This window comes from Schistocerca piceifrons, chromosome 3 (assembly GCF_021461385.2).
Source record: "Schistocerca piceifrons isolate TAMUIC-IGC-003096 chromosome 3, iqSchPice1.1, whole genome shotgun sequence".
Lineage (NCBI taxonomy): Eukaryota > Metazoa > Arthropoda > Insecta > Orthoptera > Acrididae > Schistocerca > Schistocerca piceifrons.
Window position 1 is genome coordinate 861,310,410 of NC_060140.1, and position 16,576 is coordinate 861,326,985.

Genomic DNA, 16,576 nt, shown 5'->3' on the forward strand with positions numbered 1-16,576 from the left:
CTATAGCGAGTCTGCTTTTGATGTCCTCCTTGCTCCGTCCGTCATTGGTTATTTTACTGCCTAGGTAGCAGAATTCCTTAACTTCATTGACTTCGTGACCATCAGTCCTGATGGTAAGTTTTTCGCTGTTCTCATTTCTACTACTTCTCATCACCTTCGTCTTTCTCCGATTTACTCTCAAACCATACTGTGTACTCATTAGACTGTTCATTCCGTTCATCAGATCATTTAATTCTTCTTCACTTTCACTCAGGATAGCAATGTCATCAGCGAATCGTATCATTGATATCCTTTCACCTTGTATTTTAATTCCACTCCTAAACCTTTCTTTTATTTCCATCATTGCTTCCTCGGTGTACAGATTGAAGAGTAGGGGCGAAAGGCTACAGCCTTGTCTTACACCCTTCTTAATACGAGCACTTCGTTCTTGATCGTCCACTCTTATTATTCCCTCTTGGTTGTTGTACATATTGTATATGACACGTCTCTCCCTATAGCTTACCCCTACTTTTTTCAGAATCTCGAATAGCTTGCACCATTTTATATTGCCGAACGCTTTTTACAGGTCGACAAATCCTATGAAAGTGTCTTGATTTTTCTTTAGCCTTGCTCCCATTATTAGCCGTAACGTCAGAATTGCCTCTCTCGTCCCTTTGCTTTTCCTAAAGCCAAACTGATCGTCACCTAGCGCATTCTCAATTTTCTTTCCATTCTTCTGTATATTATACCTGTAAGCAGCTTCGATGCATGAGCTGTTAAGCTGATTGTGCGATAATTCTCGCACTTGTCAGCTCTTGCCGTCTTTGGAATTGTGTGGATGATGCTTTTCCGAAAGTCAGATGGTATATCGCCAGACTCATATATTCTACGCACCAACGTGAATAGTCGTTTTGTTGCCACTTCCCCCAATGATTTTAGAAATTCTGATGGAATGTAATCTATCCCTTCTGCCTTATTTGACCGTAAGTCCTCCAACGCTCTTTTAAATTCCGAGTCTAATACTGGATCCCCTATCTCTTCTAAATCGACTCCTGTTTCTTCTTCTATCACATCAGACAAATCTTCACCCTCATAGAGGCTTTCAATGTATTCTTTCCACCTATCTGCTCTCTCCTCTGCATTTAACAGTGGAATTCCCGTTGCACTCTTAATGTTACCACCGTTGCTTTTAATGTCACCAAAGGTTGTTTTGACTTTCCTGTATGCTGAGTCTGTCCTTCCGACAATCATATCTTTTTCGATGTCTTCATATTTTTCCTGCAGCCACTTCGTCTTAGCTTCCCTGCACTTCCTATTTATTTCATTCCTCAGCGACTTCTATTTCTGTATTCGTGATTTTCCCGGAACATGTTTGTGCTTCCTCCTTTCATCAATCAACTGAAGTATTTCTTCTGTTTCCCATGGTTTCTTCGCAGCTACCTTCTTTGTACCTATGTTTTCCTTCCCAACTTCTGTGATGGCCCTTTTTAGAGATGTCCATTCCTCTTCAACTGTACTGTCTACAGCGCTATTCCTTATTGCTGTATCTATAGCGTTAGAGAACTTCAAACGTATCTCGTCATTCCTTAGTACTTCCGTATGCCACTTCTTTGCGTATTGATTCTTCCTGACTAATGTCTTGAACTTCAGCCTACTCTTCATCACTACTATATTGTGGTCTGACTATATATCTGCTTCTGGGTACGCCTTACAATCCAGTATCTGATTTCGGAATCTTTGTCTGACCATGATGTCATCTAATTGAAAACTTCCCGTATCACCCGGCCTTTTCAAAGTATACCTCCTCCTCTTGTGATTCTTGAACAGGGTATTCGCTATTACTACCCGAAACTTGTTACAGAACTCAATTAGTCTTTCTCCTCTTTCATTCCTTGTCCGAAGCCCATATTCTCCTGTAACTTTTTCTTCTACTCCTTCCCCTACAACTGCATTCCAGTCGCCCATGACTATTAGATTTTCGTCCCCCTTTACATACTTCATTACCCTTTCAATATCCTCATACACTTTCTCTATCTGTTCATCTTCAGCTTGCGACGTCGGCTTGTATACCTGAACTACCGTTGTCGGTGTTGGTCTGCTGTCGATTCTGATTAGAACAACCCGGTCACTGAACTGTTCAAACTAACACACCCTCTGCCCTACCTTCCTATTCATAACGAATCCTACGCCTGTTATACCATTTTCTGCTGCTGTTGATATTACCCGATACCCATCTGACCAGAAATCCTTGTCTTCCTTCCACCCCACTTCCCTGACCCCTACTTTATCTGGATTGAGCCTTTGCATTTCCCTTTTCAGATTTTCTAGTTTCCCTACCACAGCAGAGTAGCACGTCTATACTAGGTCCACTCTTTGTTTCTGATAAAAAATAAGTCGTCACTGCCAATTACCAAAAACAGTTGCTACTTTCTGTTACTGAAGGACACAAGAGGAACTGTTAGGATGATATAACCTATTACAATAGACGCACTCCCATGCTTTTCGCTGGTGATGCTGTTATCTAAAACAGCGTACCATTGTGGCGCAATCGTATGGAAATGAGCAAAGGTATTTTCAATAGATGTAATGAATAACAGCTCATTTCAGATGTTGACAAATGAAGGATAATACCTGCATCAAACAGAAAGAACCATATAGTACCAGATTACTAGATTAAAGATGAATATCTGAAGTACATCACAGCGTTCAGTCCCATAAAAGTGACCACCTGTTAAAAGCCTGAATAACCACCCTTCGCAGTGCACACTAGAGATGGGCAAAGTCGCTCGTCCTTCGGAACTAGTTCACTGTGATCGCTCTTTTTTGGGAACCGTTCATTTTTACTCGTTCACCGTTCATTGTGCTTGGAATATGGTTCTTACACAAAACTGATAATTATTAGCATAGGCGACTGAAAATGGAGGGTATTCCGCGAAACATTTCGTTTAGTCAACTGTAGCGTTATGTGGCTGATCGCAGTGAAATAATATAAGGTGGCGCATGAAAAACCGGCCGCGAGTACAGACTGCTCGCCAATTACGCACGATTTGTTGACCGCTACGAGCAGAGTAGATAAACGTGTAATAATTAGGCAGTGAAGCAATAAGTTAATGGAAACAACTTCAGAACAATAGATGACGACTGGTAAGTGATAATGAGCAGTCTAGTACTCGGGGCCGATTTTCGTGCGCCACCCTGTACCACTGAAATAATATTGTAGAAGTTATCATATTCTCTTTACAAAATGTGACACCATACACTCGATTACGAAGCGCGGGCTTCTTTCGGTTGTAAGTCCGTCTGCCTTCCATAACAATGAACATGCTCTTTTATCTTGGATAAAAAAGAAAAGAAAAACGGAAAATGGCCACTCGTGTGTGCCGTGCCGACTTCCTTTGCATGTGTAATAAAAAAACAATCTTGCCATTTTACAAATATTTCTTTTGCTGTTTATCGAAATGGTGAAGTAAGCTGATACGCTGTTTTGTTACTTGAAAAGATTTATGTATTACATACAACCAAATTTTTATGTAGTTAGCGTAATTATAAAATACATTTTAATTACCGGTCATGGACGTTGAATAGAATACGAAAAGAACCAGAAGTTCAGAGTTCAAAAAAGGTTTGAAACAGATCTAGAATGGTCGTGCGAAGCGAACGAAACGAACAACAACTCAATACTGAACTAACTATGAGCAGTAGACAGTGGAACTGCGACGAGTGGCAACGCGAAGAAGGACAAGACCGGCCGAGCAAGACCGAGACCGAGACAGACGGAAAAGGGACCGACGCTTAAACGAGACCGGCCGACGTTCCGTTCGGGAACGAGACCGACAGTTTCCTGTTCCCGGGAACTATAAGTAGAAAGCCGAGCTCGAAGTGAACTATGAAAGATCGTTCCTTAGAATTCGTTCCTCGCTCGTTCCGTTCATCTTGGTGAACCGTTCCATCGGACCCGTTAGTTCGCGAACGACCCATCTCTAGTGCAGACCGCTGCGAGACTTGCAGCATGAGAGTGATATTCTCGAAGGTACCAACAGGAATGTGGAGCCATGCTGACTCCATTACCATGGCCAGCTCAGCTAGATTTCTCGGCTGAAGATGCACGGTGCAAACAGCCCGATCGAGACTGTCCAACAGACTCTCGAATGGATTTAAATCAAGGGATTTTGGTGGTCAGGGGAGTGTGTTTTCAAACCAAGCACGTGCGCTGCAAAGTGTGTGTTGAGGATATATAAATTGCCGGCCGGAGGGGCCGAGCGGTTCTAGGCGCTACAGTCTGGAACCGTGCGACCACTACGGTCGCGGGTTCGAATCCTGCCTCGGGCATGGATGTGTGTGATGTCCTTAGGTTAGTTAGGTTTAAGTAGTTCTAAGTTCTAGGTTACTGATTGTGGGGCGGCTGGTGGGAATTATTTGTTGTGTTTTATATAACGTTTTGTGATGTAGAAAAGATGCATTTCCCGGCCAATGCACCATGTGTGGGGTGGCAGGTGGAATTAATGTTGTTATTTATATATAAAATGTTTTGTTGCTATTGTAGAAATTATGCATTTCCTGGCCGTTTTAACCATATGTGGAGCGGCGGGTGGAATAATTGTTGTTTAAAATGTTTGAATGTTGAAACACTTCCCGGCCGATGCACCATATGTGGGGCGGCTGGTTGGAATTAATTGTTATTTAAATGTTCCTATTATTTATGCTGTTGTTTTGCCGTTCTCAACACTGGCTCTCTAACTACAATATTCGCAACCAGAAAGTGATTAGCAAAACGTGAAGCCTGTAATTAGAATTCCTAGTGCCCACTTCATCTGAGAAACACACTTATAGCTGCAGCTTATAGCTCTGAGGAATTAGGAGATTGTCTGGGATTCATAATCAAAAACGATTTTCTAAAATAGTTGAGTATATTCTGAAAGTCACAGATGAAAAACAAAAAGAATCCACACAATCTAACAGAGCAGTTCAGAGTCTAATGCGCTGATGCAACTATAGCTGTCCAAATTAAATATTTAAATGAATGCTCGCCATAATTTGATGATAATGTTCATCAAACGCCACGCTAAATGATGGTAGAATGTCTGTCCCGCGGCGGCACGTGAAAATACGACATACGCAAACTGAAGATCGATAATTTAAGTCATCCCAGAATTAACACTTCACTCGAAAATGATTTCATGGTTACGCGTATCCCGAGTAACTTAATACGGCATCTGAGGCTGTTTATAGCAATATACCGACGCGACGCGACTCCCGACACAGGTGGTGTGCTATTCAGCGTCTGGAGAGAACTGGGGCCTTCCTTCCTCGCGCAGCGTTCATATATATAAAGCCGCGGTGCGGACGGCTAAGGGAACGCCTGATCAAATCGGCTCTCCCAACTAGCCGCTGGGCTAGTAATGCACCACATTAAGTTATTGAATAAATTATAGCTTCTTTTGCTGATGGTCGATGAAACTCTCAATTTAAATGTGCATTCAACACACAGGCACGTAATAATAATAAATGTCTGACGTGGCTAAGTAAAATATTTTGGGCGAGAGAATTAATTTAATTACACTGCACGCAGTAGACGAGCTCTGAACTTGCCCTTTGGAGATACGCTATCGCTATAATTTTATAGTTATTCAAATGAAACTTCTCACATCTTTATGGTTATAGCGGATCTCCATTCTACTTAAATTTAAACATCCTAGTCTTATTTATTAGCCTACTTAATCTATTTTGCTTCCTTAATTTTTAAGACAAAAACCAGAAAATTATGAATTTCAACTAAAATCTTAATTTGTAAGATCCAGAAGACTGTTTCTATTAAATAATTATGAAAAAGGAATCTAAATATAAATTTTTAAATCTCTAGCTCTTTTCTGTTGCGCCAATGATTTTTGCAGAAAAACATCCAAATTTCGAAAATGGTTAAAGTTATTGAACTGATATTCAACACATGTTAATTTAGTATTACTCCTGACATGCTGGAACCGTTTCAGGTTATTTGCTTGATTTTTAAAGTATTGCGCAACATTTATGACGTCAGAGCTAGTTACAGCGGACTAGGCTGGCACACAATGGAAAGACTGCTGTGAATTTACTACGGCGTGAGTAGGCTGCTTCCCTACATGATGACCTCAGAAGTTAAGTCCCATAGTGCTCAGAGCCATTTGAACCATTCGAAATATAAATTGCATGCAGGGGTGAACATGGTTTCCAAGGTTAGACGCAGACTCGTGTTGATCCATTGTTCCTTCCATTATCACGAGATCATACAGAGAATGTCACGAAAACGTTCTCCAGACCTTACCGCATGCACGGTGTTTGCTTTCAAACATTTAACGTCGTGCAGGCCAATGGGCTACTGTCCGGTGGAGCACAACACGTGATTCAGCTGAAAAGGCCACCTATCGCCACGGAAGGGACGTTCAGTTACTGTAGTGATGTGCAAGTGGCAGCCTTGTTCGCCGATGAGCAGCAAAAAAATGGCTCTGAGCAATATGGGACTTAACTACTGTGGTCATCAGTCCCCTAGAACTTAAAACTACTTAAACCTAACTAACCTAAGGACATCACACACATCCATGCCCGAGGCAGGATTCGAACCTCGTACGCAGCAACGTTCGCTGAACAGTGGTTTAGGAGACACTGTTGGAAGTGACGTTGTTCAACTGGGCGGTCAGTTGCTCAAGAGATGCACTTCTGTTCGCCTGTACCCATTTCTGCCCCTGTCATCTATAGCCGTGGAGCACCACTGTTGCCTCGGGTCGGTTTTCGGTAGCGCCATTTTGCTATGCAAGGTTACTTTAACCACGTGGACAGTTAACAAACTTAACTGTTTCGGAAATGCTTCCTCCGTTGGCCCGAAGGTCAATGATCAAGTCCTTTTAGACGTCAGATAGATCGCTCCGTTTCCGCATTACGAGAACGAGTCCACTGTTTTAGGCCGAGGAGAAACGATAGAGAGTGAAACCAGGGGCAGACGGCCTTTAAACAAGTGAGGAGCTGTTGGTGGGCAGAACAGCCCGTGTAGAAGGGGTAGGCAGCCGCAGGCGCTCTCAGTAGAGCGACGGAGTGTAAGTCACGTAATCTCTTTCCCGCACGCCTCCTGACCGGTTTCCGAAAGGCTCCTGCGCTATGCTGCGTCTTCCTACAGACTCTGTACTACCTTTGGAATTTACTCCACTACTTGCGCACTCACATCAAGGGACGTAAACCTGACTGGAAGAGCAGGATACAGAATGTAAAATTTTAAGGAAAAAAAAACCGATAATAGCTTATTAACTTGGGCATGAATAGCAGCTTCTGTGACTGTTACGTATTCTTCAAAGACAGCAGATGCAGCAGTTCTTGAGAATGCCGCGTTTTCTTCAAAGTCAGCATATAAACAGTTCTAGAAAATACTGAATAGTCTTCACCATTCTTTCTGTTGGTCACTGTAGGGCGGAACCGAACTTCAGCGATAAAATTTCGGATGATGTATTGCTTTATCGCCTCATTTACATTTGTATTTGAGAAACTAGCTTCGCAACTGTGAAGAAGCCTGTAACATGTAATCTCAGAAATGCATGACACAAAAGAAAGGGTCCTGTGACAACCGGTGAACGGTGGAAAAGTAACGACATGCGGTTGTCGTCGTTGCAGGTACGTCCAGCACAGACAAGGAAACACATCAGTGTGAGTTCGCAGAAGGGCAACGATGTTTACGGCATTCGTTCGACGCCACCACATGTTGACTACCACGTAACCACAATATTGGCTGCTAATGGCAAAGGGAACGGGACTGGTGAGCACAGCATGAGGCTATGGAGTGTAGTTGAACTGCTTAGTCGACGCGTAGCCCGCAACAGTGCTACGATGTTAGTGGTGTTGATGCAAAGCAGAGCAATACCAACGATAAACAAAGCAAACATTTCATTATATCTACAACTCTACAACAACAGTTGCTGAAGTTGACATTTCCTCAGAAAGAAACCCAAGGAATTTCGCAGAGCGAGGAAGAAGTGGCAGATGAAATTCAGCGACTCTACTAAATGAGCCAGTGGAATGTGCGGTGTTCTACACGCTCGACCGTGTGGGCAATTCACTTCAGGAGTACAATGACGACGATACGTGCTTAACAAGTGAAAGTGGTTCTGAAGCATGTGTGGAGGCGTGTGTTCATCACCCTTGTCGGACTGGGAGCCACAAACTCCGTCTCCAGTGAAACTTAGTAAAGGACAATCGTTCTCCAAGCAGCAGGTACTAAACATAATTACGTACATGGAAGATCATCCGCAGCGTTGTGGAAAAAAATCTGTGAACGGATTTGTTACCAAAACTGGTAACTGCGAGTTTCAACGGTTCTTCACACAATTTCGAGGATGTGCATGATAGTGACCTTCTACGTTATGCATATCAAATTGCGCGGGACATAGATTACAGTGATTTCAATGTAAGCAATGGTTGGCTGAACAAACAGCGCAACAAAATTGCAAGACGTAAGATAACGAAATTTCAAACAAAGCACCGAGATGACGGTGCACAGAAAACTGCGCTATCGGCGCGAAAACTTTCAGATGAGGTAAGCAAACTTATCCTGTCCTTCAGTAAGGACTTTCTTTTCAATTCTGACCAATCGGGATTTGATCAGAAAATGCATATGAAAGGCTCTGGAAATTAGAGGTGTCAAGATCAACGAACATCATTGCCTTAGTGCTTTCGTATCCAATTATGCCGACTGTTAATTTGGATGGTAAATTGGCTGGACAGTTATTTATTGTGCCGCAATAAGTTGTGAGTGCTCTAGCCCCTACGATTCTTTCTCGTGTGGGTGATGTTGCAAGAACAATAGGGAATATTTACGTCACAGCAAGCAAGTGTGGGAAAACGGGCGTAAGAGAACCACGTCTAGGGTATGAACATTGCTTTTCGCCAATACCTAGTCAAAATAACTTTCCATTGCTTGTTTCATGATCTATGTATAAAAATTATACTCCTTTAGAGCAAATTATCGCTACTGAAAAGTGTGTGCACTGGAATTCATACCCCCTGGACGAATTGGACAAATTCAGTCTCTGGATGTTTTTTTTCCCGTGCCTATAAAATATATCACCGCAGTGTGTGCAGCCATGCCTTAAAGGATAGCCAGCTGCATGATTAGTTCCACTACAGACTGTTTCGCATTCGGTTGCATGCCATCACATTCCATCAGTTCTCATTACCCCGTTAAACCAGAATTATTTTGTATGTATTCTTTAAGAGTGGATAGGCAGCTAAACGTCCATCACGGTTTGTGACTCGGAGCAGCTCGCCTTCGATCTTGATGGTGCAAACCTCTGTGGTGTTCGTGGTGCAAGTTAATGATTTATTTTAAAGATTTCTCGAATGTCGACGATGTACATTTTGTGAAGTGTAGTACATACACCATATAGAAAGTTGATTTCTGCACCTCCTGGACACTCATTTCCTGTCGTGCTCCTGATGCGCATGGTGGTTCCTTAGCAGCTAATATTTTTCATGTTATATTCGTTAATACATCACTTGCGAATGAGCCTTGCTGGAGACTGAACTTGAGACCTCGCACTCGGGGGGTCCCTCTTGAGTCGGCGTGCCCCTCTTCCACCGCATTCAGCGAACCCACAGCCGAGATGCATATCGAACAACTGTTCGACAGTAAACCTCGCTCATACTGCGGGTCGCTTACACCAAAATACCCAGACAAAACCCGTCAACAGCCTCAGGACATCTGTCGGTGCGTTCGCCATGTGCAAAAAGCGCTGTACGTCGCAACATTCTTTGAATGTTTCTCAATGGTTTCCCCACCAAGGGCACTATCATCGAATGAAAGTAGGTGGTCGGAAACGGTCTGGAAAGCTGGTAAGGGAGGCTGTGCGGAGAATTGATTCTTGAGAATGCAATTCGATACGTTGCGCCGTTCCCGAGTTATTTAGCACTGAAGTCAGCTAGCCAGGTCGTGGCGCGTGCAAATTCGAGCAGCCTGCCGGATACAGTGTCACAGACTTGTCCTTCGTTTGAGGATGTCAGATTAAACACCTTTCAGCCGTCAATTTTCAACTTTTATTTTATTAGCAAACCAGTTTCGGCGCTTTATTACGCCATCTTCAGGCCGCTAACCGACGTGTAGGAATAATATACCTCGCTTGTGATCGAAGCAGAGAGCAGGGGCCAGCAATACTCACGTCGGAATGTGGAAAGAGTCAAAGTCTCTCTTTTTTTTTTCTTTTTTTTTACTCCTATACCATTCTATATTGTACAATTCTAATGCAGACTGAATTATGATCTATAATCCTTGTGAAGATATTCATCGATGGAGTAGAAGGTGTTGGCCAACAGGAAATTTTTTAATTCACTCTGAAACCGATCTTTATCACTTACAAGACCCTTGATATGTTATGGTAAGTTACTGAATATATCAGTACCCATGTATTTGACTCCTTACACACATTGTTCTTGGTTCTGGTATTATAATCATGTTTTGCACTATTTTGTATAAAAAGGGGGCCTCAAAATGGCATAATAAAGCGCCGAAAGTGATTGCTTAGTAAAATAAGATTAAATATTGACGGCTGAAAGGTGTTTAATTTGACATCCTCAGTCGAACAGCCGAGTCCCGCAACCATCGGTAAAAAGATGGACATACAGAGACTTGTCCTTCGTTTGGTTTCCTCAAACTGAACAAACGTAGCTTTTGCTTACCTAGCTTGAATTATCACCTCAGAAAAAGGCACATCTTAACTGGTAACGACCATTTCAACAATTGGTAACTGACGGGCCCACAGTGGCCTGTGCATTACCGCATTTTGGAGCGTGTAAGTGCTGGAATTTGCGTGCGCAACGATCTGGTCCGTAACTTCAGTGCTAAATAACTCGTAAATGGCGCAACGTATCGAATATTTTTCTTAATAATTATTTCGCAGCACATCCTGCCTTCCAACATCGTTACAATCTTTTCACACGATTTCTGACCATCGTGTTTACTGTAAGTGCTACTACTATCGATAGAAGTACAGTACTGTATAGTAAAAGCTGAACAATTTGCCATTTTGAATCCCACGTTGAAGGCTCGCGTTAAAACACTAGGGAACGCTTCCACTTTTTAATATGCTCTTACGGCCATCAAATGTACATTCCTTGCGCAGATAATATTACGGCATAGTAAACGTATTGGCTTACATCTGACTTTAATAGGCAAGCAAATTGAAAGAGGTGATTAGACGACTATTTTGAGATGTGGTACATTCACGTACGTTCCATTTAAGTCATATCTTGCTGTTCTAAATATCTACCAAATAAAGTTAAAATGCTTTACCAATATCGCATTTTCTGATTTGTATACGACACATCCACATAATTTTATCGGTAGGTAAGAGCTACATTCATAAAAAAATTACGAAATAATGTTAAAATGGAACACAACAGACATAAATATTTCATGTCAGAAAAATAGGGAATTGTGTGAGTACTGAAAGTACAATTATGATCCCAATTGTATTGACTGTTTCTACCTCTTTAAAAGAAACCTGTCAGAAGTTATTTAAAGAGCAAAGAACTGGAAAGTGCAAAGTATTTTGTAAATCTAGGAATAAAACTAAAGCACCCTGGCAAGTTATTAAAACAGTATCCTGTGTTAGGTCGGATAATCACAGTACTATCAAACTGATTGAAAAAAGCGTTAAACTAACTGACCCCTCACTGGTGGCTAATACTTTTAACTGTTCAACAGAACATGAAGTGGAAGATTCACAGCAGCAGTTTCAATAAACTGCACTCACTCACATAGACTACTAGAATTTTTACACAAAGTACAAGCTGCCCTTTGTACTCACAATGTACCATGGTAGTACAAAATTGCTACTGTGGGATGATTTTTTGAGGGAATTCCAGTAAGCACAAAAGTATTTTCCATACAGAAAAAGAATTCTAGTGATAAAGCAAGTTAAAAGCAAGGATTCATGCAGAACATTATTTAAAAGCTTAATATTTCTACCTCTGCCATGTTTATATATTTATAAAAAAGAAGCATCTTAAAAGGAGAAAGTATCTTCAGACATAAATGTGATTAACTCATACAAAAATATGCAAACACTGAACTTACATTTAAAAGCAGCAAATACTAGTGTATGAAAGGAAGGTGTATATTATGCTGTAGTTCTTTTGTATAACGAAATGTGTTTACATTCAAATATGCCCTCATCAAATACATTTAAGATTTAGTTGAAACAATTGTTGCTTGGCCACTGCTTTTATTGTCTCTTAATTTATGGAATGCCTTAATGTGTGAACTTCACTTACAGTAACATATATGCTAGTAATACAACACCTCTGTATTATGTTCTACCTATATTTAGTTTGTATTTTTTTATGTTAACTTACTGCGAGGTTTATAAAGATGCAATAAGAGGAACTGAAAGTATCAAACTGTAACTAAACTCCAACCCAGTGTACTCTGGCCTCCTACAAGCTAATTTCAACGAACTTGCACATTAACAAAAATCGTACACTGAAAGATTTACATTTACAATAACACGGGTCCAATGAACTGGCCCATTAACAAAGGTACATATGAAGACAAACATTTCGAATAACATTATTTATTGTTATCCAATAGTTACATATTACATTCACAAATGATAAAACAGTTTCTGTATAAATGAGACACAAGCTGCAATGACAGGGAAAGGAATTTTGGTAAATTACAACTTGTAATTTGCAAGGATAATGTGCAACCCAGAATGTAATGTCAGGTGAACCTACATTCAGATAAATTTATATGAAACTTATATACATTTCAAGTAAACGGTTATAATTGTTAAAAATCACAGTATGTTACCTCTGTTTCTTCATACTGCTACAATATGTGATTTGTAATTTTCCTTTTGTCACCTGGAAAACAGATAAACCAAAACCTTGAACATCTGCATAATCGGTGAGTAATTCCTTAATCACACCACAGCAAAGTGGTACTTCCCTATGTAAGTTGCATACATAATTTACAATACTTTTATATACTAATATTCACTGACAACAAATCTTCTCTTCATTTTCAGTGAGCCTTTCTGCAGTTCTTAAAATGTCCAACTCAACTGGTGAAATGTACTTTAAGCCCATAAAGTCTGAAAATTCACTTAGTCTTGCGAATGTTTCTAGGAGAGCATGTCCATTTTTTGTCAAAAAATCTGTGCATTCATCACAAAACCCTTCTTCAAAACAGCATGTACTGAAGTATCTGCTACATAATGCGCATTATTCATGTCTAGGTCTCTTAAGTAATTAGTGAAAGTGCTTGGGCCAGTCAAATTACTTGGAACGTCTCGTTTAAGGCTATTCTGAATAGTGTCAGAGAAAAGGAGCAGAGCAGTCTCACTATCAGAACAGTAGTCTGTATTACTGAATGGTGCCATGAAATGTGTCACAGTAATCAATCTGAGGGCTTTCCTTGTATTTAATGCAGATGGATTCGTACCAGCTTTTTTGCATATTTGGGCACAAATGTTTTCCAAATATTGATAAAATCTGTTTCCCATGAGGAACGTGTGGCAGCTTTAGCCAGACTTATAAATGAAAGTGTGCTCATAAGAGAACCTGTATACAATGGCTTCCACCCAAAATCTTGGTTTTATCAACAATTTTCACAAAAATTTCAAGAAACTGCAACCTCTTTTCAAAATTATTTTTTATCAGTGAAGTCTTAACACCCATGAACATCAACAAAGTGAACCATTTATTCAGGAGTCTAATACATGCTGTGGTAAAAGCTTCAGGTGGCAAAATTTTTAGAGTTAGTGACATTTTCAGTGCACTAGCTGTTTTCAAGGACAAGTATCTTAATGCAAGGCCAACATTCACTTTTTCATAATGTGATGGAGTTAAACAGATATTTCAAAGATGATGCGGCGATATCAGTTCACTCTCATTGGTTAACTCCGCAGTCCACAATTTTGGAATATAGGCAGATGTGACCACTACTGAACGTAACCTTTCTTTAGCTGCTACACGTTGAGGAATAACAGTGTAACTGCTCAGGATGACAGAACCCCAGTTTTTTTTATTAAGAACATCTGTAACAACACAGATATCGGAAGTAGTATGCTGGAAAGAAAACCTACATTCTGAGCGTGTAATTGGAATACCCAGTGCACACCACAGATTTCTATTCATTTCTCCCATATTAAAGACGGAACAGACATTTAAATCAGTTTCTGTTGGTTATTAGTGAGGGAAAGAGTGAGAGTCCTAGTTACATTTCTTGCAGTGCTAGGTGCAATAACATGAGCTGCGACCTCTTGCTTCCATTTAGATGTAATGCCTCTCTTAATTACAACTGTCAGATGGCACTCTGTTGCTGAACTGTTTCCCAAAGTAACAGAACCACAAAATGTCTTCCTCTGATTGTCATGCCAGATATTTCCATCTCGCCAAACATTAGAACAAATTCCTTTTCAAAGTCTTTTATAATGTCTACCTTAGATTTGAAAAAAAATAGAAATTACAAAATATAATTTCACACAACTTATATGATTGTTCAGGTTTATGTATGAAGAATATGGATAACCATTTTTACGAATCTAATTATAACATTGTATTGCTAACACAAATCTTAACTTCACACCTTTCACAATGTTGTCATTTGACCACTTTCGAATTGTATTGCTAGCAAGTCAGCTGATCTGTTCTGAGGAGAGAAAAATACTTGTTGCCCTATCAAATTTTGTCGGCCTGTTTTTAAGTGAAGAATTCTCATGTCCCAGAAGAGCAATTCTCTTCTGAAGTTCTGCTGTGTCTAGATCAGGTGTCTGCTCCAACTTGTGTACCACCTGCGTGTCCTGATTGTTTGTGGGCATGATGGGCTCTGAGGAACTATGTTGCACCTAGATACTTAGACAAAAATTAGTCTTACAAAATGCAGTATGTAATCACATGATTATATTATTAACTTTAGTTTCTAACCAAAACCAGAGTGATCTGAAATGGTGGATAAAACAGAAAGATCAAGTTGGGTTTCACATTTTGCAGGCTAGTCATATCACTAAACATTGTGACAGGGCTGTGAATGGCCAAGTCTGAGCACAATGTCTGTCAGAAAATTTATTGGGGCTTGTCACAGGTGTATATTATTCTTATGTATATTTTTATTTTGTGGCATACTTTTGGTTACAGAAGGAGAAGATCTCAGGAAAGGTGGACATTTAGTTTCCTTGTGGAGAACACTGTGGACAAAATGAATACTTGACAGGTTGAGAGAGCTTTGGACTTGATGATGGCTTCTGACACGGTAAACTGTAGAATGGTCATAACCATACTACAAGAAGTTGAATGAGACCACAGACTAAACAATACCGCGAAAGACTTTTACAGAAATAGGACGTTGGTGATGAGGGGAAATACACTTTTAGGCGATGTGAAATAAGTTTGGGCACACTACAGAGCAGTGTGCTTGAGGAACTACTGTTTGTAATCGTTATAAACAACATAGAACAGGTTTTAATAATACTTATTATGTTTGTTTATAGTTTCATAACACCTAATAAATTATATGTCCTGAGAATTTCAATAAACTTAAGAACAATGAAAACTAGGTGTAAAAATTAGGTAATTATCTACAGAGTGAAAGTCAGCTTGTGTGTTTCTCAGACAGGGCACAGAAATTGGACCTGTTGGGGGATGACTGTGGTGTCACAGAAGTGTTGACAGTAAGCAGTGAGAAGAAAATACGTCCAGCAATTAATATACTGAGGAAAGCAATGGAGGTAATGGAAATGGGATCAGTAGCAGGCACTCATCAGAACTAACTCATTAAGATAAAGACGTTCGAAGAAAGCTGCCGAATAGGCGTGTAGTGGCCACATACGAATTAGCAGTTGATGGGATACTTTGTCACAATGCAATAAATGCAAAATGCTTATAGGAATGTACACAGAGGAATTAAAAGCTTCTGATATTTGGAAGCAGTTAACACCATTACAATGGAAAAAGGAGGATATTCTAGAATTTAATCTAAGACCTGACCATAAAAGACATATAAGAAGATATCCATTTTTAACAAAGGGTTAGAAGACTGAATAATGTGTCAAGATAACTTGTAGAAATGTAAGTGAAGTAGTAAGTCCCCCCCTCCCCCTCCTCCCAAATAAAAATCCTCCAATGGCACTGAGTTCACCGAGTCACTACAAACTTTTCACTGTCACAACTGGGGGTGAGAACGAAATAACTAGAAATAGTGAATAGTAATTCATACTGGGGTGTACTAATGCAAGACCACGTTCACCCATTTCGCGTAATGCGCCTCCTTCATAAACAGGGAGAATTTTCCACGGTGCATGGATCTGGTGAGAATATCAGGCGTTCTTAGAGCGATATTACGCCAAAGGTAACTGGAGGAAAATTTGTACTACTTAGCTGGTTTGGGCAAATGAAACTTTGTGACCGGACCAGGAGTCGAACTCGGATTCTGCGACCGGTCGTCCAACACGCTTCTGGTCTGACTTAGATTCCCGAGGCATGTTGTGGACCGAGTCCATTTTCCCTGTCGCACGCAGCCGCACTGTATTCCCGCAACGGTAAGAACGATGTATGGTATGCATCCGCACTGAAATAGATGTACTGGCCG